We start from the raw sequence: 10000 nt of genomic DNA, 5'->3' as shown, positions 1-10000 counted from the left end.
ACTCTGACAATGCCTGATCCTGTCTGATCTGAGACGCTAAACAGAGTTGGGCCTGGTTAGTACTTGAGTGTGAGACTGCCTAGGAATACCAGGTACTGTAAGCATTTTATTTTGTCTCCTTGCAGAAATCTGTTTGAATTTTCCTTCTGCTCGCAAGGCAAGAATTTTCCTTCTGGTCGCAAGGCAAGGCAAGAAAAACGGCACATTTCCAACTAACTGTTGCTTACGGCCAAACCACTCTGACAACGCCTGATCCCGTCTGATCTCAGAAGCTAAACAGAGTTGGGCCTGGGTAGTACTTGAGTGGGAGACTGCCTAGGAATACCAGGTACTGTAAGCATTTTATTTTGTCTTCTAGCAGAAATCTGTTTGAATTTTCCTTCTGCTCGCAAGGCAAGAATTTTCCTTCTGGGCGCAAGGCAAGGCAAGGCAAGAAAAACGGCACATTTCCAACTAACTGTTGCTTATGGCCAAACCACTCTGACAACGCCTGATCCCGTCTGATGTCAGAAGCTAAACAGAGTTGGGCCTGGTTAGTACTTGAGTGGGAGACTGCCTAGGAATACCAGGTACTGTAAGCATTTTATTTTGTCTTCTTGCAGAAATCTGTTTGAATTTTCCTTCTGGTCGCAAGGCAAGAATTTTCCTTCTGATCGCAAGGCAAGAAAAATGGCACATTTCCAACAAGCTGTTGCTTACGGCCAAACCACTCTAACAACGCCTGATCCTGTCAGATCTCAGAAACTAAACAGAGTTGGGCCTGTTTAGTACTTGAGTGGGAGACTGCCTAGTAATACCAGGTACTGTAAGCATTTTATTTTGTCTTCTTGCAGAAATCTGTTTGAATTTTCCTTCTGCTCGCAAGGCAAGAATTTTCCTTCTGATCGCAAGGCAAGAAAAACGGCACATTTCCAACAAGCTGTTGCTCACGGCCAAACCACTCTGACAATGCCTGATCCCGTCTGATTTCAGAAGCTAAACAGAGTTTTGCCTGGTTAGTACTTGAGTGGGAGACTGCCTAGGAATACCAGGTACTGTAAGCATTTTATTTTGTCTTCTTGCAGAAATCTGTTTGAATTTTCCTTCTGCTCGCAAGGCAAGAATTTTCCTTCTGGGCGCAAGGCAAGGCAAGGCAAGGCACACATTTCCAGACTGTTGTTTACGTCCAAACCACTCTGACAATGCCTGATCCTGTCTGATCTGAGAAGCTAAACAGAGTTGGGCCTGGTTAGTACTTGAGTGTGAGACTGCCTAGGAATACCAGGTACTGTAAGCATTTTATTTTGTCTTCTTGCAGAAATCTGTTTGAATTTTCCTTCTGGTCGCAAGGCAAGAATTTTCCTTCTGATCGCAAGGCAAGAAAAACGGCACATTTCCAACAAGCTGTTGCTTACGGCCAAACCACTCTGAGAACGCCTGATCCCGTCTGATCTCAGAAGCTAAACAGAGTTGGGCCTGGTTAGTACTTGAGTGGGAGACTGCCTAGGAATACCAGGTACTGTAAGCATTTTATTTTGTCTTCTTGCAGAAATCTGTTTGAATTTTCCTTCTGCTCGCAAGGCAAGAATTTTCCTTCTGGGCGCAAGGCAAGGCAAGGCAAGGCAAGGCAAGGCACACATTTCCAGACTGTTGTTTACGTCCAAACCACTCTGACAATGCCTGATCCTGTCTGATCTGAGAAGCTAAACAGAGTTGGGCCTGGTTAGTACTTGAGTGTGAGACTGCCTAGGAATACCAGGTACTGTAAGCATTTTATTTTGTCTTCTTGCAGAAATCTGTTTGAATTTTCCTTCTGGTCGCAAGGCAAGAATTTTCCTTCTGATCGCAAGGCAAGAAAAACGGCACATTTCCAACAAGCTGTTGCTTACGGCCAAACCACTCTGACAACGCCTGATCCCGTCTGATCTCAGAAGCTAAACAGAGTTGGGCCTGGTTAGTACTTGAGTGGGAGACTGCCTAGGAATACCAGGTACTGTAAGCATTTTATTTTGTCTTCTTGCAGAAATCTGTTTGAATTTTCCTTCTGCTCGCAAGGCAATAATTTTCCTTCTGGGCGCAAGGCAAGGCAAGGCAAGAAAAACGGCACATTTCCAGCAAACTGTTGCTCACGGCCAAACCACTCTGACAATGCCTGATCCCGTCTGATTTCAGAAGCTAAACAGAGTTGGGCCTGGTTAGTACTTGAGTGGGAGACTGCCTAGGAATACCAGGTACTGTAAGCATTTTATTTTGTCTTCTTGCAGAAATCTGTTTGAATTTTCCTTCTGCTCGCAAGGCAAGAATTTTCCTTCTGGGCGCAAGGCAAGGCAAGGCAAGGCAAGGCAAGGCACACATTTCCAGACTGTTGTTTACGTCCAAACCACTCTGACAATGCCTGATCCTGTCTGATCTGAGAAGCTAAACAGAGTTGGGCCTGGTTAGTACTTGAGTGTGAGACTGCCTAGGAATACCAGGTACTGTAAGCATTTTATTTTGTCTTCTTGCAGAAATCTGTTTGAATTTTCCTTCTGGTCGCAAGGCAAGAATTTTCCTTCTGATCGCAAGGCAAGAAAAACGGCACATTTCCAACAAGCTGTTGCTTACGGCCAAACCACTCTGACAACGCCTGATCCCGTCTGATCTCAGAAGCTAAACAGAGTTGGGCCTGGTTAGTACTTGAGTGGGAGACTGCCTAGGAATACCAGGTACTGTAAGCATTTTATTTTGTCTTCTAGCAGAAATCTGTTTGAATTTTCCTTCTGCTCGCAAGGCAAGAATTTTCCTTCTGGGCGCAAGGCAAGGCAAGAAAAACGGCACATTTCCAACTAACTGTTGCTTATGGCCAAACCACTCTGACAACGCCTGATCCCGTCTGATCTCAGAAGCTAAACAGAGTTGGGCCTGGTTAGTACTTGAGTGGGAGACTGCCTAGGAATACCAGGTACTGTAAGCATTTTATTTTGTCTTCTTGCAGAAATCTGTTTGAATTTTCCTTCTGCTCGCAAGGCAAGAATTTTCCTTCTGGGCGCAAGGCAAGGCAAGGCAAGGCAAGGCAAGGCAAGGCAAGGCAAGGCAAGGCAAGGCAAGGCAAGGCAAGGCAAGGCAAGGCAAGGCAAGGCAAGGCAAGGCAAGGCAAGGCAAGGCGCACATTTCCAGACTGTTGTTTACGTCCAAACCACTCTGACAATGCCTGATCCTGTCTGATCTGAGAAGCTAAACAGAGTTGGGCCTGGTTAGTACTTGAGTGTGAGACTGCCTAGGAATACCAAGTACTGTAAGCATTTTATTTTGTCTCCTTGCAGAAATCTGTTTGAATTTTCCTTCTGCTCGCAAGGCAAGAATTTTCCTTCTGGGCGCAAGGCAAGGCAAGAAAAACGGCACATTTCCAACTAACTGTTGCTTATGGCCAAACCACTCTGACAACGTCTGATCCTGTCTGATCTCAGAAGCTAAACAGAGTTGGGCCTGGTTAGTACTTGAGTGGGAGACTGCCTAGGAATACCAGGTACTGTAAGCATTTTATTTTGTCTTCTTGCAGAAATCGACAATGCCTGATCCTGTCTGATCTGAGAAGCTAAACAGAGTTGGGCCTGGTTAGTACTTGAGTGTGAGACTGCCTAGGAATACCAAGTACTGTAAGCATTTTATTTTGTCTCCTTGCAGAAATCTGTTTGAATTTTCCTTCTGCTCGCAAGGCAAGAATTTTCCTTCTGGGCGCAAGGCAAGGCAAGAAAAACGGCACATTTCCAACTAACTGTTGCTTATGGCCAAACCACTCTGACAACGTCTGATCCTGTCTGATCTCAGAAGCTAAACAGAGTTGGGCCTGGTTAGTACTTGAGTGGGAGACTGCCTAGGAATACCAGGTACTGTAAGCATTTTATTTTGTCTTCTTGCAGAAATCTGTTTGAATTTTCCTTCTGCTCGCAAGGCAAGAATTTTCCTTCTGGGCGCAAGGCAAGGCAAGGCAAGGCAAGGCAAGGCAAGGCAAGGCAAGGCAAGGCAAGGCAAGGCAAGGCAAGGCAAGGCAAGGCAAGGCAAGGCAAGGCAAGGCAAGGCAAGGCGCACATTTCCAGACTGTTGTTTACGTCCAAACCACTCTGACAATGCCTGATCCTGTCTGATCTGAGAAGCTAAACAGAGTTGGGCCTGGTTAGTACTTGAGTGTGAGACTGCCTAGGAATACCAAGTACTGTAAGCATTTTATTTTGTCTCCTTGCAGAAATCTGTTTGAATTTTCCTTCTGCTCGCAAGGCAAGAATTTTCCTTCTGGGCGCAAGGCAAGGCAAGAAAAACGGCACATTTCCAACTAACTGTTGCTTATGGCCAAACCACTCTGACAACGTCTGATCCTGTCTGATCTCAGAAGCTAAACAGAGTTGGGCCTGGTTAGTACTTGAGTGGGAGACTGCCTAGGAATACCAGGTACTGTAAGCATTTTATTTTGTCTTCTTGCAGAAATCGACAATGCCTGATCCTGTCTGATCTGAGAAGCTAAACAGAGTTGGGCCTGGTTAGTACTTGAGTGTGAGACTGCCTAGGAATACCAAGTACTGTAAGCATTTTATTTTGTCTCCTTGCAGAAATCTGTTTGAATTTTCCTTCTGCTCGCAAGGCAAGAATTTTCCTTCTGGGCGCAAGGCAAGGCAAGAAAAACGGCACATTTCCAACTAACTGTTGCTTATGGCCAAACCACTCTGACAACGTCTGATCCTGTCTGATCTCAGAAGCTAAACAGAGTTGGGCCTGGTTAGTACTTGAGTGGGAGACTGCCTAGGAATACCAGGTACTGTAAGCATTTTATTTTGTCTTCTTGCAGAAATCTGTTTGAATTTTCCTTCTGCTCGCAAGGCAAGAATTTTCCTTCTGGGCGCAAGGCAAGGCAAGGCAAGGCAAGGCAAGGCAAGGCAAGGCAAGGCAAGGCAAGGCAAGGCAAGGCAAGGCAAGGCAAGGCAAGGCAAGGCAAGGCAAGGCAAGGCAAGGCAAGGCGCACATTTCCAGACTGTTGTTTACGTCCAAACCACTCTGACAATGCCTGATCCTGTCTGATCTGAGAAGCTAAACAGAGTTGGGCCTGGTTAGTACTTGAGTGTGAGACTGCCTAGGAATACCAAGTACTGTAAGCATTTTATTTTGTCTCCTTGCAGAAATCTGTTTGAATTTTCCATCTGCTCGCAAGGCAAGAATTTTCCTTCTGGGCGCAAGGCAAGGCAAGAAAAACGGCACATTTCCAACTAACTGTTGCTTATGGCCAAACCACTCTGACAACGTCTGATCCTGTCTGATCTCAGAAGCTAAACAGAGTTGGGCCTGGTTAGTACTTGAGTGGGAGACTGCCTAGGAATACCAGGTACTGTAAGCATTTTATTTTGTCTTCTTGCAGAAATCGACAATGCCTGATCCTGTCTGATCTGAGAAGCTAAACAGAGTTGGGCCTGGTTAGTACTTGAGTGTGAGACTGCCTAGGAATACCAAGTACTGTAAGCATTTTATTTTGTCTCCTTGCAGAAATCTGTTTGAATTTTCCTTCTGCTCGCAAGGCAAGAATTTTCCTTCTGGGCGCAAGGCAAGGCAAGAAAAACGGCACATTTCCAACTAACTGTTGCTTATGGCCAAACCACTCTGACAACGTCTGATCCTGTCTGATCTCAGAAGCTAAACAGAGTTGGGCCTGGTTAGTACTTGAGTGGGAGACTGCCTAGGAATACCAGGTACTGTAAGCATTTTATTTTGTCTTCTTGCAGAAATCTGTTTGAATTTTCCTTCTGCTCGCAAGGCAAGAATTTTCCTTCTGGGCGCAAGGCAAGGCAAGGCAAGGCAAGGCAAGGCAAGGCAAGGCAAGGCAAGGCAAGGCGCGCACATTTCCAGACTGTTGTTTACGTCCAAACCACTCTGACAATGCCTGATCCTGTCTGATCTGAGAAGCTAAACAGAGTTGGGCCTGGTTAGTACTTGAGTGTGAGACTGCCTAGGAATACCAGGTACTGTAAGCATTTTATTTTGTCTCCTTGCAGAAATCTGTTTGAATTTTCCTTCTGCTCGCAAGGCAAGAATTTTCCTTCTGGGCGCAAGGCAAGGCAAGGCAAGGCAAGGCAAGGCAAGGCAAGGCAAGGCAAGGCAAGGCAAGGCAAGGCAAGGCAAGGCAAGGCAAGGCAAGGCAAGGCAAGGCGCACATTTCCAGACTGTTGTTTACGTCCAAACCACTCTGACAATGCCTGATCCTGTCTGATCTGAGAAGCTAAACAGAGTTGGGCCTGGTTAGTACTTGAGTGTGAGACTGCCTAGGAATACCAGGTACTGTAAGCATTTTATTTTGTCTCCTTGCAGAAATCTGTTTGAATTTTCCTTCTGCTCGCAAGGCAAGAATTTTCCTTCTGGTCGCAAGGCAAGGCAAGAAAAACGGCACATTTCCAACTAACTGTTGCTTACGGCCAAACCACTCTGACAACGCCTGATCCCGTCTGATCTCAGAAGCTAAACAGAGTTGGGCCTGGTTAGTACTTGAGTGGGAGACTGCCTAGGAATACCAGGTACTGTAAGCATTTTATTTTGTCTTCTAGCAGAAATCTGTTTGAATTTTCCTTCTGCTCGCAAGGCAAGAATTTTCCTTCTGGGCGCAAGGCAAGGCAAGGCAAGAAAAACGGCACATTTCCAACTAACTGTTGCTTATGGCCAAACCACTCTGACAACGCCTGATCTCGTCTGATGTCAGAAGCTAAACAGAGTTGGGCCTGGTTAGTACTTGAGTGGGAGACTGCCTAGGAATACCAGGTACTGTAAGCATTTTATTTTGTCTTCTTGCAGAAATCTGTTTGAATTTTCCTTCTGGTCGCAAGGCAAGAATTTTCCTTCTGATCGCAAGGCAAGGCAAGAAAAACGGCACATTTCCAGACTATTGCTTATGTCCAAACCACTCTGACAATGCCTGATCCTGTCTGATCTGAGAAGCTAAACAGAGTTGGGCCTGTTTAGTACTTGAGTGGGAGACTGCCTAGTAATACCAGGTACTGTAAGCATTTTATTTTGTCTTCTTGCAGAAATCTGTTTGAATTTTCCTTCTGCTCGCAAGGCAAGAATTTTCCTTCTGGTCGCAAGGCAAGGCAAGAAAAACGGCACATTTCCAACTAACTGTTGCTTATGGCCAAACCACTCTGACAACGCCTGATCCCGTCTGATCTCAGAAGCTAAACAGAGTTGGGCCTGGTTAGTACTTGAGTGGGAGACTGCCTAGGAATACCAGGTACTGTAAGCATTTTATTTTGTCTTCTAGCAGAAATCTGTTTGAATTTTCCTTCTGCTCGCAAGGCAAGAATTTTCCTTCTGGGCGCAAGGCAAGGCAAGAAAAACGGCACATTTCCAACTAACTGTTGCTTATGGCCAAACCACTCTGACAACGCCTGATCCCGTCTGATCTCAGAAGCTAAACAGAGTTGGGCCTGGTTAGTACTTGAGTGGGAGACTGCCTAGGAATACCAGGTACTGTAAGCATTTTATTTTGTCTTCTTGCAGAAATCTGTTTGAATTTTCCTTCTGCTCGCAAGGCAAGAATTTTCCTTCTGGGCGCAAGGCAAGGCAAGGCAAGAAAAACGGCACATTTCCAACTAACTGTTGCTTATGGCCAAACCACTCTGACATCGCCTGATCCCGTCTGATCTCAGAAACTAAACAGAGTTGGGCCTGGTTAGTACTTGAGTGGGAGACTGAATAGGAATACCAGGTACTGTAAGCATTTTATTTTGTCTTCTAGCAGAAATCTGTTTGAATTTTCCTTCTGCTCGCAAGGCAAGAATTTTCCTTCTGGGCGCAAGGCAAGGCAAGGCAAGAAAAACGGCACATTTCCAACTAACTGTTGCTTATGGCCAAACCACTCTGACAACGCCTGATCCCGTCTGATCTCAGAAGCTAAACAGAGTTGGGCCTGGTTAGTACTTGAGTGGGAGACTGCCTAGGAATACCAGGTACTGTAAGCATTTTATTTTGTCTTCTTGCAGAAATCTGTTTGAATTTTCCTTCTGCTCGCAAGGCAAGAATTTTCCTTCTGGGCGCAAGGCAAGGCAAGGCAAGGCAAGAAAAACGGCACATTTCCAACTAACTGTTGCTTATGGCCAAACCACTCTGACAACGCCTGATCCCGTCTGATCTCAGAAGCTAAACAGAGTTGGGCCTGGTTAGTACTTGAGTGGGAGACTGCCTAGGAATACCAGGTACTGTAAGCATTTTATTTTGTCTTCTAGCAGAAATCTGTTTGAATTTTCCTTCTGGTCGCAAGGCAAGAATTTTCCTTCTGGGCGCAAGGCAAGAAAAATGGCACATTTCCAACAAGCTGTTGCTTACGGCCAAACCACTCTGACAACGCCTGATCCTGTCAGATCTCAGAAACTAAACAGAGTTGGGCCTGTTTAGTACTTGAGTGGGAGACTGCCTAGTAATACCAGGTACTGTAAGCATTTTATTTTGTCTTCTTGCAGAAATCTGTTTGAATTTTCCTTCTGCTCGCAAGGCAAGAATTTTCCTTCTGGTCGCAAGGCAAGGCAAGAAAAACGGCACATTTCCAACTAACTGCTGCTTATGGCCAAACCACTCTGACAACGCCTGATCCCGTCTGATCTCAGAAGCTAAACAGAGTTGGGCCTGGATAGTACTTGAGTGGGAGACTGCCTAGGAATACCAGGTACTGTAAGCATTTTATTTTGTCTTCTAGCAGAAATCTGTTTGAATTTTCCTTCTGCTCGCAAGGCAAGAATTTTCCTTCTGGGCGCAAGGCAAGGCAAGGCAAGAAAAACGGCACATTTCCAACTCACTGTTGCTTATGGCCAAACCACTCTGACAACGCCTGATCCCGTCTGATCTCAGAAGCTAAACAGAGTTAGGCCTGGTTAGTACTTGAGTGGGAGACTGCCTAGGAATACCAGGTACTGTAAGCATTTTATTTTGTCTTCTTGCAGAAATCTGTTTGAATTTTCCTTCTGCTCGCAAGGCAAGAATTTTCCTTCTGGTCGCAAGGCAAGGCAAGGCAAGAAAAACGGCACATTTCCAACTAACTGTTGCTTATGGCCAAACCACTCTGACAACGCCTGATCCCGTCTGATCTCAGAAGCTAAACAGAGTTGGGCCTGGTTAGTACTTGAGTGGGAGACTGCCTAGGAATACCAGGTACTGTAAGCATTTTATTTTGTCTTCTAGCAGAAATCTGTTTGAATTTTCCTTCTGCTCGCAAGGCAAGAATTTTCCTTCTGGGCGCAAGGCAAGGCAAGGCAAGAAAAACGACACATTTCCAACTAACTGTTGCTTATGGCCAAACCACTCTGACAACGCCTGATCCCGTCTGATCTCAGAAGCTAAACAGAGTTGGGCCTGGTTAGTACTTGAGTGGGAGACTGCCTAGGAATACCAGGTACTGTAAGCATTTTATTTTGTCTTCTTGCAGAAATCTGTTTGAATTTTCCTTCTGCTCGCAAGGCAAGAATTTTCCTTCTGGGCGCAAGGCAAGGCAAGGCAAGGCAAGGCAAGGCAAGGCAAGGCAAGGCAAGGCAAGGCAAGGCAAGGCAAGGCAAGGCAAGGCAAGGCAAGGCAAGGCAAGGCAAGGCAAGGCGCACATTTCCAGACTGTTGTTTACGTCCAAACCACTCTGACAATGCCTGATCCTGTCTGATCTGAGAAGCTAAACAGAGTTGGGCCTGGTTAGTACTTGAGTGTGAGACTGCCTAGGAATACCAGGTACTGTAAGCATTTTATTTTGTCTCCTTGCAGAAATCTGTTTGAATTTTCCTTCTGCTCGCAAGGCAAGAATTTTCCTTCTGGTCGCAAGGCAAGGCAAGAAAAACGGCACATTTCCAACTAACTGTTGCTTACGGCCAAACCACTCTGACAACGCCTGATCCCGTCTGATCTCAGAAGCTAAACAGAGTTGGGCCTGGTTAGTACTTGAGTGGGAGACTGCCTAGGAATACCAGGTACTGTAAGCATTTTATTTTGTCTTCTAGCAGAAATCTGTTTGAATTTTCCTTCTGCTCGCAAGGCA

The 10000-nt window shown here is 45.7% G+C and overlaps 14 non-coding genes and 21 pseudogenes across 14 annotated transcripts; all 35 read left to right on the top strand.

The window, feature by feature from the left end:
- The first annotated feature begins 221 nt into the window (after positions 1 to 221).
- On the top strand, positions 222 to 340 carry LOC132880950 (5S ribosomal RNA). The gene has a single exon (XR_009653990.1). It is a non-coding gene; the product is annotated as a 5S ribosomal RNA (ribosomal RNA).
- A 122-nt stretch (positions 341 to 462) lies between these two features.
- On the top strand, positions 463 to 581 carry LOC132878409 (5S ribosomal RNA; annotated as a pseudogene).
- A 112-nt stretch (positions 582 to 693) lies between these two features.
- LOC132879940 (5S ribosomal RNA) lies at positions 694 to 812 on the top strand (annotated as a pseudogene).
- Positions 813 to 924: 112 nt separating this feature from the next.
- LOC132880025 (5S ribosomal RNA) lies at positions 925 to 1043 on the top strand (annotated as a pseudogene).
- A 114-nt stretch (positions 1044 to 1157) lies between these two features.
- Positions 1158 to 1276, top strand: LOC132880576 (5S ribosomal RNA; annotated as a pseudogene).
- A 112-nt stretch (positions 1277 to 1388) lies between these two features.
- On the top strand, positions 1389 to 1507 carry LOC132876776 (5S ribosomal RNA). The gene has a single exon (XR_009652479.1). It is a non-coding gene; the product is annotated as a 5S ribosomal RNA (ribosomal RNA).
- Positions 1508 to 1631: 124 nt separating this feature from the next.
- Positions 1632 to 1750, top strand: LOC132880575 (5S ribosomal RNA; annotated as a pseudogene).
- Positions 1751 to 1862: 112 nt separating this feature from the next.
- Positions 1863 to 1981, top strand: LOC132880626 (5S ribosomal RNA). Its single transcript, XR_009653956.1, has one exon. It is a non-coding gene; the product is annotated as a 5S ribosomal RNA (ribosomal RNA).
- Positions 1982 to 2103: 122 nt separating this feature from the next.
- Positions 2104 to 2222, top strand: LOC132879209 (5S ribosomal RNA; annotated as a pseudogene).
- Positions 2223 to 2346: 124 nt separating this feature from the next.
- On the top strand, positions 2347 to 2465 carry LOC132880574 (5S ribosomal RNA; annotated as a pseudogene).
- Positions 2466 to 2577: 112 nt separating this feature from the next.
- On the top strand, positions 2578 to 2696 carry LOC132880614 (5S ribosomal RNA). Its single transcript, XR_009653954.1, has one exon. It is a non-coding gene; the product is annotated as a 5S ribosomal RNA (ribosomal RNA).
- Positions 2697 to 2813: 117 nt separating this feature from the next.
- On the top strand, positions 2814 to 2932 carry LOC132877066 (5S ribosomal RNA). The gene has a single exon (XR_009652756.1). It is a non-coding gene; the product is annotated as a 5S ribosomal RNA (ribosomal RNA).
- Positions 2933 to 3377: 445 nt separating this feature from the next.
- Positions 3378 to 3496, top strand: LOC132878773 (5S ribosomal RNA; annotated as a pseudogene).
- A 242-nt stretch (positions 3497 to 3738) lies between these two features.
- LOC132878772 (5S ribosomal RNA) lies at positions 3739 to 3857 on the top strand (annotated as a pseudogene).
- Positions 3858 to 4297: 440 nt separating this feature from the next.
- Positions 4298 to 4416, top strand: LOC132878771 (5S ribosomal RNA; annotated as a pseudogene).
- A 242-nt stretch (positions 4417 to 4658) lies between these two features.
- Positions 4659 to 4777, top strand: LOC132878770 (5S ribosomal RNA; annotated as a pseudogene).
- Positions 4778 to 5222: 445 nt separating this feature from the next.
- LOC132878769 (5S ribosomal RNA) lies at positions 5223 to 5341 on the top strand (annotated as a pseudogene).
- A 242-nt stretch (positions 5342 to 5583) lies between these two features.
- Positions 5584 to 5702, top strand: LOC132878768 (5S ribosomal RNA; annotated as a pseudogene).
- Positions 5703 to 5853: 151 nt separating this feature from the next.
- On the top strand, positions 5854 to 5972 carry LOC132880572 (5S ribosomal RNA; annotated as a pseudogene).
- A 194-nt stretch (positions 5973 to 6166) lies between these two features.
- Positions 6167 to 6285, top strand: LOC132880571 (5S ribosomal RNA; annotated as a pseudogene).
- Positions 6286 to 6402: 117 nt separating this feature from the next.
- On the top strand, positions 6403 to 6521 carry LOC132880602 (5S ribosomal RNA). Its single transcript, XR_009653953.1, has one exon. It is a non-coding gene; the product is annotated as a 5S ribosomal RNA (ribosomal RNA).
- A 122-nt stretch (positions 6522 to 6643) lies between these two features.
- LOC132878681 (5S ribosomal RNA) lies at positions 6644 to 6762 on the top strand (annotated as a pseudogene).
- Positions 6763 to 6876: 114 nt separating this feature from the next.
- On the top strand, positions 6877 to 6995 carry LOC132881263 (5S ribosomal RNA; annotated as a pseudogene).
- Positions 6996 to 7112: 117 nt separating this feature from the next.
- LOC132877065 (5S ribosomal RNA) lies at positions 7113 to 7231 on the top strand. Its single transcript, XR_009652755.1, has one exon. It is a non-coding gene; the product is annotated as a 5S ribosomal RNA (ribosomal RNA).
- Positions 7232 to 7348: 117 nt separating this feature from the next.
- LOC132877064 (5S ribosomal RNA) lies at positions 7349 to 7467 on the top strand. The gene has a single exon (XR_009652754.1). It is a non-coding gene; the product is annotated as a 5S ribosomal RNA (ribosomal RNA).
- A 122-nt stretch (positions 7468 to 7589) lies between these two features.
- LOC132879431 (5S ribosomal RNA) lies at positions 7590 to 7708 on the top strand (annotated as a pseudogene).
- A 122-nt stretch (positions 7709 to 7830) lies between these two features.
- Positions 7831 to 7949, top strand: LOC132877062 (5S ribosomal RNA). The gene has a single exon (XR_009652752.1). It is a non-coding gene; the product is annotated as a 5S ribosomal RNA (ribosomal RNA).
- Positions 7950 to 8076: 127 nt separating this feature from the next.
- On the top strand, positions 8077 to 8195 carry LOC132877061 (5S ribosomal RNA). Its single transcript, XR_009652751.1, has one exon. It is a non-coding gene; the product is annotated as a 5S ribosomal RNA (ribosomal RNA).
- A 112-nt stretch (positions 8196 to 8307) lies between these two features.
- Positions 8308 to 8426, top strand: LOC132879704 (5S ribosomal RNA; annotated as a pseudogene).
- Positions 8427 to 8543: 117 nt separating this feature from the next.
- LOC132877803 (5S ribosomal RNA) lies at positions 8544 to 8662 on the top strand. Its single transcript, XR_009653469.1, has one exon. It is a non-coding gene; the product is annotated as a 5S ribosomal RNA (ribosomal RNA).
- Positions 8663 to 8784: 122 nt separating this feature from the next.
- On the top strand, positions 8785 to 8903 carry LOC132878221 (5S ribosomal RNA; annotated as a pseudogene).
- A 122-nt stretch (positions 8904 to 9025) lies between these two features.
- On the top strand, positions 9026 to 9144 carry LOC132877060 (5S ribosomal RNA). Its single transcript, XR_009652750.1, has one exon. It is a non-coding gene; the product is annotated as a 5S ribosomal RNA (ribosomal RNA).
- A 122-nt stretch (positions 9145 to 9266) lies between these two features.
- On the top strand, positions 9267 to 9385 carry LOC132877059 (5S ribosomal RNA). Its single transcript, XR_009652749.1, has one exon. It is a non-coding gene; the product is annotated as a 5S ribosomal RNA (ribosomal RNA).
- A 204-nt stretch (positions 9386 to 9589) lies between these two features.
- On the top strand, positions 9590 to 9708 carry LOC132880570 (5S ribosomal RNA; annotated as a pseudogene).
- Positions 9709 to 9825: 117 nt separating this feature from the next.
- LOC132880590 (5S ribosomal RNA) lies at positions 9826 to 9944 on the top strand. The gene has a single exon (XR_009653951.1). It is a non-coding gene; the product is annotated as a 5S ribosomal RNA (ribosomal RNA).
- Positions 9945 to 10000: the final 56 nt, after the last annotated feature.

This window comes from Neoarius graeffei (genome assembly GCF_027579695.1).
Source record: "Neoarius graeffei isolate fNeoGra1 chromosome 18 unlocalized genomic scaffold, fNeoGra1.pri SUPER_18_unloc_1, whole genome shotgun sequence".
Classification (NCBI taxonomy): domain Eukaryota; kingdom Metazoa; phylum Chordata; class Actinopteri; order Siluriformes; family Ariidae; genus Neoarius; species Neoarius graeffei.
Note: the sequence above shows the minus strand (reverse complement) of the source record. Positions and strands in the feature narration are given on the sequence as shown.